Source organism: Rhineura floridana, chromosome 22 (assembly GCF_030035675.1).
Source record: "Rhineura floridana isolate rRhiFlo1 chromosome 22, rRhiFlo1.hap2, whole genome shotgun sequence".
Lineage (NCBI taxonomy): Eukaryota > Metazoa > Chordata > Lepidosauria > Squamata > Rhineuridae > Rhineura > Rhineura floridana.
Window position 1 is genome coordinate 15,323,129 of NC_084501.1, and position 11,871 is coordinate 15,334,999.

Consider the following 11,871-nt stretch of genomic DNA (forward strand, 5'->3'; position numbering starts at 1 on the left):
TAGCTCAGCAGCATCAACAAGGACTTGAAGAACGACTGCCAGAAGTTCTTGAGAGTTTCAGGCAGGACTTTCCCAATCATACCTAGAGATGACCTGAACTGAACATATACAGCTTGCATGCAAAGCATGTGCTCCACCACTGAGCTAGCGCCCTGCCCTGAAACATGGGGTGGAAATGCATCCCTCCACACTGCACCCCATGAGTCATATTGTACCCCATGAAGAATCCCTGACAGTGGTGGGTGGGCTGCTCCCAGGGATAGCCCATGCGGTGCCTTCCAGATATAGTGGATTACAAGCCTCATCTTCTCCATTGATTAGTCATACTGGCTAGGGCTGAAGGGAGCTTAAGTTAAACAACATCAGGAGAGCCCTAGATTGGCTTCTTCTGCGTTACTGGTTATCCAGTGCCTGAAACATAGGGTAGGTGTAGGTGTGCGTGTGTGTTCCAGGCACTATTTACTTGCTTGGAAGAAAGTGAAGAGATGCATTCTGGGACACTGCTTGGGTGGAGGCTCTACTGACATTAATGGCAAGTGATCTTCCTGTGTCCTCCTGTTCATTAGAGGATCCCTGATTGGCTGGATTCACCATTATGACTTATCCAGGAATCAGAAAGAAGCAGCAATCAGGGTGTGGTGGTGGTGGTGGAGGATGGGGAGGGGGATATTTGCAGCTCAGAAATAGAAGCTGAAGAATATTTAGGGCAGCTAGTGGAGTTTCTAGTGGAATTTCACCTGGAGTAACATTCTGGATTAGTTTGAAACATTTTGCTACCTGACACAAAGGTCAAGATGGCTGCCCCCTCCCATTCCATGTTTGAAGCTGACCGGACTAGTCAGTTGGACCTTACTTCAATGGTGGTGATAGCACAGCATCCTGGACTGCACTTCAAGGGGGGGCAGAATAGCTTCTGAGATGTAAGTCACGCCACGTGACACACACAGCTCTGTCCACTCCCTGCCTCTTGGCACCTTCCACCAGAAGTTGCTGCCTCACTCTGGTTAATGGTAGGGGCAGCCCTGGTGGAATTGGATGCCAATTTGAAGGTCCTTTCCCTCAGCAGTGACTTGTGAAGCAGGATGGAGGAAATGGTGTCCAACTGGCAGTGGTGGTGAGGTGAGACAGTGGCCATGGCAGGAGGCTGGAGCTTCCCCGACCTTGCCACTGTCACATCACTCCACTCCATCTCTGTTCCAATGAACCCAGGGCTACCATCGGAAGAACAATCTTGGTTGTATTCAATGCCAATCCTACTCAGAGTAGAGCCATTGCCATTAATGGACATGCTTAACATCGGTCCATTAATTTCAACAGGTCTACTCTGAGTATAACTGAAGCCACATCCATCTCCACAGTATATTTAAAGTTCTATGACACCACATTGGGCAGCCATGGCTTTGGGCCCCCCCACAAAGAATCTGGGAACTGTAGTTTGCTAAGAGTGCTAAGAGCTGTTAAGAGACCCCCTATCCCCCCTCCCAGAGTTATAATTCTCAGAGTAGTTTAACAACCAGTCCTTCTTCCCAGGGAAATCTGGGAACTGTAGCTCCATGAGGGGAATAGAGGGTCTCTTGACATAACTCTGAGCACCCTGAACAAACTACAGTTCCCAGGATTTTTTGAGGAAAGCCATAACTATTAAAGTGGTATCACAACCTTCCTTTTAACCTGGGCTGTTGGCCCTTAATTTGAAGGGCTTTTGGTATCAAGGACATCTCTTAAAGTGGCAGCTCTTGCAAGACCTGTCTTTATTTCCTATCTCTTTTTAGGTTGTGTTAGGTATGTTGTTTTAATGGATTTGTTATACTTGGTTTTATCTTATTGCTGTAAGTCACTTAGGGTTGCTTTGCAAAGAAAGTGGGGAAATCATCATCATCACCATGCTTTAAATGTACACTGTGGATGTGGTCTCAGCTGGATACAACCCTTTATTCTTTATATTAATTTCTGACATCAATATTCCACCTAGGGGCAGGTGATAATATTGACTCAATTCGCATTTCAAACAGAATTTATCAAATTCTTACTTTCCAAAGCAATATGAGAACCAAACCACAAGCTATCCTTCAAAATGCACATTTATTAGAGTTTTGGGATGCAGTTTGCCAACAAAACAATATTTACAAAAATGCATAGGGGGGAGTGTGCATAAAAATGAATACACTGAGTGAAAATAACATGCAAAAAGGCATGAAATGATGAGAAATGGCTTGTATGAATGTGTACCTTTGTCAAAACTGCCTACGAAAATGTGTTTATTTGGAGAAATTTGCACTAAAATGGTGATTTCCATGAGGACTTTAAAAAAAATGCAGACTGAATTTAACATCAGAAAAGTGAGAAACCGAGGGAACTGAAATTGACAGACCTTTCCATCCCTAATTCCACCTTCCTTCTATCATGCAACCCAAGGAAGTGTACATGTAGTTCCCAAGTGATCACCCATGAAAGCACTGACCAGACCTGCTTGGCTTCAGCAAACAGTTGACCTCATGTTCCTTCAGACCATCCCCAATGGCTGTGTGAGACATGAAGTTATGATTATGCTGTGTCACCTTGCTATGTTTGGGGCAAATAAATGCAACACAGTGAGTCGATGTGAGAGAAAAAGTTAGTGGCTATCTAAGACATTTTTTTGTCTCCTTTGGGACATAATGGATGTCAAAGCTCATAGAAAGCTGCTTTAAATTCCTAGCAGGTTATTGCATTGCACCATCATATGACAAAGAGCCCTAGGGCCAACGCAAAGTCATATTTAATTGCATGCCGTTGACACACTATAATTTCAAAAGTCTAGGTTGTCAGGGGATTTTTGCCCGGAGCCAAACTCAAAGCTAATTCCTGCCAGCTGGCTCAAACATCTGAGAAATAAAAAGTGGCTTGATTAGACTCACAAATGTGTTTTTTTTTTTCTGGAAGGCTCTATACATCTTACTTGGCATAAGAACTCACCTCATGCCCCTTTTGAGCTCACTCAGAATATCTGTGCACAGCTTGTGATTGTATTTTATATAATCGTATTTGTGGTTCGCAGCTGTTTACCTGCATTTATTCTTTGAGATTTACGTTTATGTTGTTTAAATGTGGAAATTAATAGTAGTAGAAATAGCAGTGCTGCTTGGTTTTGAATGTATATTTGTACTGTATCTCTTGTATTGATTTTTCTATTGATGTATGTAAATGGCTTCAAGATTTCTATTGAAATATAAGCGGCGTATAAATCAAATAAATGAATAAATATAAATAAATATACCTGGGGTGGGGTGGGGAGCCAGACTAGGGATGGAGGCAGATTTGATTCAGTTCATATTTAAAACCAAATTGATCAAATTCACACTTTTTGAAACAATATGAGTACTGAAACACAACCATCCTTCAGCATTTGCACTTCACCAAATTCTCCAAACAATGCTTATAAAATGCATATGTTGGGGAGTGATGTGTATAACAATGAATATATTAGTGAAAATAACATACATAAATGTATAACATAAATAACACCCATACACTAGGACAAAATTCTTACAAGAACGTATGCACCAGTCAAAACTGCAGACAACTGCAGACAAACATCTGTTTATTAGGAGAAATTCAACAAAAAAAAATGTGCACACACACATATATAAAGAAAATTGACACAGAAATGGGGATAACTGAATTTAAGATTTAAAAAATGAGAAACTGCGAACCAAAATTGACAGATTCTCCCATCCCTAAGCCAGACCCCAAACAGATGGCTCTAGTGAGGTGCAAATCAACAGCTCAGATCAATTGCAGCAGTGTAAGTACAAGGCCACATTCACACCAGACATTTATTCCATAATTATTCCATTTTAATCAGTCATGGCTTCCCACCAAAGAATCCTGGGAAGGGTAGTTTGGGAAGGGTGTTGAGCACGGTTAGGAGACCCCTATTCTCACAATTTCCAGAGCGGTTCAACAGTCACTCCCTCTTGCCAAAGAACTCTGGCAATGTTCTGCACAGTAAATAAAGGTCTCCTAACGACTCTTAGCCCCCTTTACAAACGACACATCCCAGGAATCTTTGTGGGAAGCCATGACTATTTAAAGTGAGATAATAGTGGAATGAATGCCTGGCGTGAATGTACCCCAAATGTCTCACAGTCCAAAGTGCTGGGATGACTCCCAGAAGGTGGAAACACAGCAGCAGAGCAAACGATGTGGAAATCTTGGCTAGGATGCCAGTGTGGGAAGGAAACCTGTAATTGTCCCCTGCCTTGTGGCACTCTGTGTTGCTTTCTTGTATGGCACTGTGATTAGTGATAGAAATGTTGCTTTCAAGCACTACCCGTGCTCTAACTGTCCCTCCTTTATGGAGCCAGCAGACAAGTCTACATCATGCATGTAAAGTACATCTAAAACACAATTTAAACACATGACCTTCCCCAAAGAATCCTGGGAAGGGCAGTTTCTTAAGGGTGGTGGAAATTTGTAGCTCTATAAGGGGAAGAAACCACAGTTCCCAGGATTCTTCGAGGGGGAGGGAGTCATGTGCTTTAAATGTGTATTGGATGTGCTTTATATATATGGTGCGGATTTGCCCGGTCTAACCCTGGTAAATTTTCTCTCCCCCTTTTTTTCTTTTGATGTTGTAGGATCCATTCTCAAAATGGGGTTAGCAGGCATTCGTAGCATAGACATACTTCAGGTTCAGACCCCTCTCCCAAGGCTGCTGTTGTTGTTGTTGTTGTTATTATTATTATTATTATTAATAATAATAATAAAGATCTATCTATCTATCTATCTATCTATCTATCTATCTATCCTTACCATCATCATGAAATAGCTTTGGCAAGAAGAGATGTTCTGCTAGGGCAGCCTTCACCAATCTCGTGACCTCGATGTTGGCTGGAGCAGGTGGGAGCTGTGGTCCAAAATGTCTGGAGGTCACCAGGCTGGCAAAGGCTGTGCTAGCAAAATAGGCTTCCTGGGACTCATCGAACATTATGTGCTCATGCAGGCCTATTGAAAGCAAGAATCTGTAGGATGAAACCATATTGTAGGATAATTAAAATGGCTGACCATGCTCTGGGACATTTATTATTATTTTTATTTATTTATAGTATTTATACCCCGCCCTACTTCCGTAGAACTCAGGGTGGCTTACAATTAAGAACCATAAACAATTAAAACAGTAATCGTACAGATTAAGACATTTAAAATGACTAAAAGTAATTTTTTTTTATCAATTTCAATTAAAAGCTCGTCTAAATAAAACAGTCTTCACCTGAGCACGAAAAGACAAAAGCGAGGGGGCCAATCGAACCTCACTGGGGAGGGAGTTCCACAATCTGGGGGCAGCCAGCGAAAAAGCCCTATTCTGTGTTTTCGCAAGAAGAACTTGTGGGAAAGATGGAATAATGAGTAAGGTCTCACCAGATGATCTTAGAGTCCGGATAGGTTCATAGAGGGAGACACGATCTAACAGATAACCTGGACCTAAGCCATATAAGGCTTTATAGGTCAAAACCAGCACTTTGAATTGTGCCCGGAAACAAATTGGCAGCCAGTGGAGCTGGTATAACAGAGGAGTTGTATGTTCTCGAGACCCAGCTCCAGTTAATATTCTGGCAGCAGCTCTTTGTACCAATTTAAGTTTCCGAGCAGTCTTCAAGGGCAGCCCCATGTAGAGCGCGTTACAGTAATCTAATTGGGATGTAACTAAGGCATGTGTCACCGTAATCAAGTCTGGCACATCAAGGAACGGGCGCAACTGGCGAACTAATCTCAGTTGAGCAAAAGCACTCCCGGCCACAACAGAGACATTGTGAGCATTGGTACAATATGTCCAGGAATGTATGACAAAACAAAACTATGGGTTGTGTCCAACTAAATTCTACTCACTGGGTGGTATGCAATGCCAATCCTACTCAGAGCAGACCCACTGGAATGAATAGACACAGAGGTGCCGGGACTCCATTCCGGTGAGTGTCATCACAAAGAAAGAACTGAACATAAGTAACCTAACATTTACACATGTAAACATAAACATATAACATAAGATTAAAACATGTAGGATTGTTGTTAAAGAAGTGCATTATAATGTGTTATAGCTCACTTGTGGATACATTTTGAGAAAGCCTCTTCAACAAGCCTTTCTAATTCTTGTTTCTTTCCAATGATTCAAACTTAATGTACTATTCAGCCCACTTGTGTGCACTTTTTTTTAAAGCCTGTGTCCCTAGACAACATGGTTTCCCCACCATCATGAAGTCTAGGAATATGGTCCCCCCCCTTTATTGTTGCTTCCCAAAAAGCAAGCTCATTGCCTCTAAATGTTGAGAGAGTCCCATAACAGAGCCCGCATTTCTGTGATTCAGCTTTTCGGCCTCTCCACAAGTGATAAAAATCTGTGGGTTGCAATATGCATATAATAACACATTCTGGGGATCAGTGGATGACTATTTTAATACTTGCAGAAGAAGCACCTAATTAATTACGGTAATATGAGGTGGTGTCAATGTGGCAACGCAGCTTGTTAGGGCATGAAGAAAGCGAGTGTTTTCTGGGAGGGACGTAGGTGAGGTAGCAATTGCTAAAGACACCCAGTGCCAGGGATTATTATTCATTTATTCCTTTGGTTTAAATATCCCTATGCTGCCTTGGTTCTCCCCAGGCAACTTGCAAATAAAACAGGACACTAAACTGTGGGGAAGGGCTGGAGCTCAATGGTGGAACATCTGCCTTACATGCAGAAGATCTCAGGTTCAGTCTCCACCACCTCCAGCAAGGGCTGGGAGAGACTCCTGCCTGAAACTCTGGAGAGCTGCTGCCAATCAGGGTAGACAGTACCGAGCTGAATGGACCAATGTTCTGATTCAACGTTAGACAGCTTCCTAACCAGAGAGTTATATCTATAACCATAGAGCAGCCTTCCCCAACCGATGTGCCTCCAGATGTTGTTGGACCACAACTCCCATCAGCCTCAGCCATTGGCAATGCTGGCTGAGGCTGATGGGAGTTGTGGTCAACAACATCTGGAGGCACACTGGTTGGGAAAGGCTGCCACAGAGTTATATAACCATAGAGTTATATTCCTAACCATAGAGTTATATCTGGCCCACCTAGCTCAGTATTGTCTGCACAGACTGGCAGTGGCTCTCCAAGCTTTCAGGCAGGAAGTATTTGCCAGCGCTACCTGGAGTTGCTGGGGAATGAACCTGGAGCATGCAAAGCAGGTGCACTACCTCTAAGCCACCCCCTTCCCTTTCCACATGAGTCCAACTGACAGAATGGTCATGAGCATAAAGAGCATGCAAGCCATCAGGAGAGGGGAGAAATTTAGTGCGGTTTGCATTTTAATGCGATCCCATGTTTCTCCGTAATGTTCACTTCCCAAGCAATGCATGAACCAAAACACAGAGATTCTTCACCATGTGCACTTACCAAAAATGTTTGATACTGTTCTCCAATCAAAGGAGGTGCATAAAAAATGTATACTGTGCATTACAAATGCTGTGTATCAGTAAAGATAACACGCATCCAAAAGTGCAGTATGGGTTGCCTCCAACGTTGGCCCTACCCAGAGTATACCCATCGAAGTTAACCGAAATAATGAACTTTGGTTGCTGAATCTCAACTGGTCTGCTCTGAGCAGGATTTAGTTCAATACAATCCTAAATTTGGGGGGAATCCCTTGCAAAAAAAGGTGTCTATGAGGGGAAATGTGCCCTAAAATGCTGACAAAATTCCCGGAATGACTAAATACTGTAAATAAATAGGCAAACTGATGCAGACGTGAGGTGACCTGATCTGAAAACTGGGTAAATGAGAAAGTGAGAGAAACTGGAAATGACTGATCCATCCCTGCTGATTAGGAAATCAAATATTTATTTATTTATTTATTTATTTATTTATTTATTTATTTGCAAAAGAAAAAGCAGAAAGAGAAGACGCATTACGAAAGGAAACTATAATGAAGGTGAACAGCATAAAATCATCAGGAATATTCCTTTTACAAATCAGGACATGATATATCACAAACCAGTAGACTGCCTAGATATCATCTCCTCAGGGAAAGCCCTGGGTTAACAGATGAGTTTTAAGCAGGTCCCTACATGCCAGTACTGTAGGTCCTTGATGGGTGTTCCATTGAGAGCTCATTCGATAGGGGAGGTGCCACCACACTGAAGGCCCTGGTCTTAGTGGATGTAAGACAAATATTCCAATTACATTCATGTTTCCCCTTCCACGAACCCCAATTCATGGAAATAATTTCTGTGTAGGAAAAAAGTGCTCCGTAGGAGAGTTGCTCTTGTGCTCAGATTTTGCTTGTGGGCTTCCCAGGATCACGTGGGTGGCCACCATAAGAACAGGATGCTGGACTAGATCAATGGCTTCTAAATGGCTGAACCTTCATTCTCACATGCTGTATATCTCTGAATGCAAGTTTTCTGGGAATCATAAGGGGGGAGAGTTCCTGTTGCACTCAGGTCCTGCTTGCGGGCTTCCTAAGGCATCTGGTTGGCCGCTGTGAGAACAGGAGGCTGGACTAAACCAATGGCTTCTAGCTATGATGCATATGTTGTACCTCTGTTGCCAGAGGCTGTATTCCCGATCTCTATGTATGGATGTGAAAGTTGGGCAGTGAAAAAAGCGGATAAGAGAAAAATCAACTCATTTGAAATGTGGTGTTGGAGGAGAGCTTTGAGCATACCGACTGCAAAACAGACCAATAATTGGGTGTTAGAACAAATTAAACCAGAACTGTCACTAGAAGCTAAAATTATGAAACTGAGGCTATCCTACTTTGGACACATAATGAGAAGACTGGATTCATTAGAAAAGACAATAATGCTGGGAAAACCAGAAGGGAGTAAAAAAAGAGGAAGGGCAAACAAGAGATGGATTAATTCCATAAAAGAAGCCGCAGACCTGACCTTACAAGATCTGAACAGGGTTGTTCATGACAGATGCTCTTGGAGGTCACTGATTCATAGGGTCGCCATAAGTCGTAATCGACTTGAAGGCACGTAACAACAAAAACTATTTCCTGGGACTCACAAGCAGGGAGAGTGCTGTTGTTCTGAGGTCCTGCCTGTGCGCTTCCCGGAGGCATTTGGTTGTGACCACTGTGAGAACAGGAGGCTGGATTAGATGGGCCATTGGCCTGATCTGGTAGGGCTCTTCTGAGGTTCTTGAAAGTCCCACCATCTCTTGTGAAGTACAAGGATCTATTTTGACACACAAATGGAAATAGATGAAAAAGTAATCAAGATAATGGGGAAAAGCCATAGCTAATTGGAGAGCATGTTCCTTGCATGCAGAAGGTCCCAAGTACACTCCCTGGCATTTCCAGGAAAGGCTGCAAGAGACTCCTGCCTGAAACCTGGAGATCCTCAGCACCCAGTCAGTGTAGACAACACTATCTAGACAATACAGTGTAGACATGGGCCACATGGGCCAATGGTCTGACTCAGTATAAAAGGCAGCTTCCTATGTTCCTAAAACGATGCGAGGGAAATACCACAAGCAAGGCAGTCAGAGGGGAAACTCTTTACGAAGGACCTCCACCTTTGTGACATGTTGGTTTTTCTCATCCTGCTGGGGTTGTTTGCAACATGACTGAGCGGGGAAGACTCTAATGAAATTACCTTAGCAGGAGGCACGCCAAAGCTGACAGCAATTAATGATGAATATCTTCAGGCATCCGCGGCTGACAGCAAAGCAGATCAAAAAAGGAATCCCACTGTGAGCAACTGCAAGTCACATTTGACAAAATACCAGCCCCTGATATTTTTAGCTTACTTAGAAATGTATCTTCTGAGCAGGGCAGCGGAGGTCATGCAAACCCATTTGGGGATGCCTCGCAATTGTTGGGCCTGATTGACGTGGGACATCATGAAAGGTTTCAACAACCATAAAAAGAAGTGGTGCAATAGAACAACACCTTTAAAAAAAAACACACAGAACAGCAAATATATGAAGGTTGTAGCCAACTAAGTCCTATTCAGAGTAGACCCAGTGAATTTCAATGGGTTTACTCTAAGTAGGACTTAATTGATGCTACTCAGTGCTTCTTGTTCCAGGAAGATGAAGTACTTGTGTTAAATATTAGTCTTACTCAGAGTGAATCCATTTAGATTAACCAACAAGCCTTTTAGGTAGAAACCTAATCCTAGTCTGCATCTGGGATGAAATAGTTTCTGAATAGTATGGCAATACTACCCTGAACATGCCTGATCTCGTCTGATCTCGGAAGCTAAGCAGGGTCGGGCCTGGTTACTACTTGGATGGGAGACTGCCTAGGAATACCGGGTGCCGTAGGCTTAGAGGAAGGCAATGGTAAACCACCTCTGAAGACCTCTTACCATGAAAACCCTATGAATATATATCCAAAAGGATTCATAGGGTCGCCATAAATCGTAATTGAAGGCATATAACAACAACAACAAAGATGTTTTTAAAGAGTATTTTTAATGTTTTTTTTAAAAAAATATGTTTTGTAAAGAGTTTTGTTTTAAAGATGTTTTAAAAATGATGTTTTTTAGTGTTGTATTGCTTGTAGTTTGTTGCCTTGGGCTCCTTCTGCGAGGAAGAACAGGATGTAAATTTAATACATAAATAGCATGGCTAACTTAGGTCCACTAATTTCAATGAGTCTGCTCTGAGCCGGACTAACATTGAATACCACCAAAAAGAGTCAGGATTAGATGGATCTGTCTACTTGTCTGTGTACAGCCCCACAGTTTCAGGAGGGTGGTGCTCAGCCTGTTCACTTGGAGGCCACATCCACACAATTCATTGGGGCACCATTGGAACTGGTGGGGCAGAAGTCAGGGAGCCCAACAGCAGGTGGAGCTGGAGCCAATAACAGGCAAAGCCAACTAAAGACCCCATCTGCACTGCACATTAAAGCACTCTTATGCCACTTTAAACAGGCGTGGCTTTCCCCAAAAGAATCCTGGGAATGATAGTTTGTTAAGATTGCTGAGAGCTGGTAGGAGACTCCTATTTCTTCCACAGAGCTACAGTTCCCAGAGTTCTCTGGGAAGAGGAATTGAATATATGATTTTCCAAAGTACAGGCATACATTGCATACTGTAGATACCAAATTTACATACTTTAGTTTCCACATTATATTTTCAACAAGAAAACAATAACGAGTTACGGCTAACCCTCCCCCTCTAAACATTTTTGGGTAACCAATGTAGACCAACTGTTTGTTTGTCCATAATTTTTTTAAAAAAATGTATTTCATAGGTCATCTTAGGAGGTGCCCTTGTGTGGATGGGGAGTTCTTTGGGTGGTTCTGGTTGCTTACATACTGAAGAAAGCAACACTTATTGATTCTTAAGGCACTCTGGTAATGTTGTGTGTGTGTTTGTGTGTAAGCACATGCATGTGTGAGTGCATCACACTAAAGTCAGAAAGGAAGTACACTGCTGGAAGAAATGCACCAGCTGCCCATTAGCTACTGGGATAGTTTCAAAAACTGGTATTTGGGTACAAGGCCCTATACAGCTTGGGATACCTAAAATATTGGCTTGTCCCCTACAACCCTAACAATTCATTGCTCTCTGCAGGACAGAACCTCCTGTAGATATCATCAGAAGGTCTGTTCCATACGTTTCAGGAATCAGGGCTTTAGTGCACTAGCATCTGGAATTTTCTCTCGATACATATCACACGTGAGCCATCTCTGTAGTCTTTTGGCCTCTTTAATAAAGACCTTCCTTTTTCAACAAGCCTTTAACATGGAGATCCTTATGCCTGTATCTGTGTTGGATTTCAAATATATCTGTGTTGGATTTTCAGAGAGAGAGAGAGAGAGAGATCATTGTAATGCAGCGGAAGGGGACAAATGATGTACTTGCTTTATAGGGTTTCCACATTAGGATAAAAACT

The 11,871-nt window shown here is 42.6% G+C and overlaps 1 pseudogene; it reads left to right on the forward strand.

The window, feature by feature from the left end:
• The first annotated feature begins 10,174 nt into the window (after window positions 1-10,174).
• LOC133375281 (5S ribosomal RNA) lies at window positions 10,175-10,293 on the forward strand (annotated as a pseudogene).
• The last annotated feature ends 1,578 nt before the right edge of the window (window positions 10,294-11,871 follow it).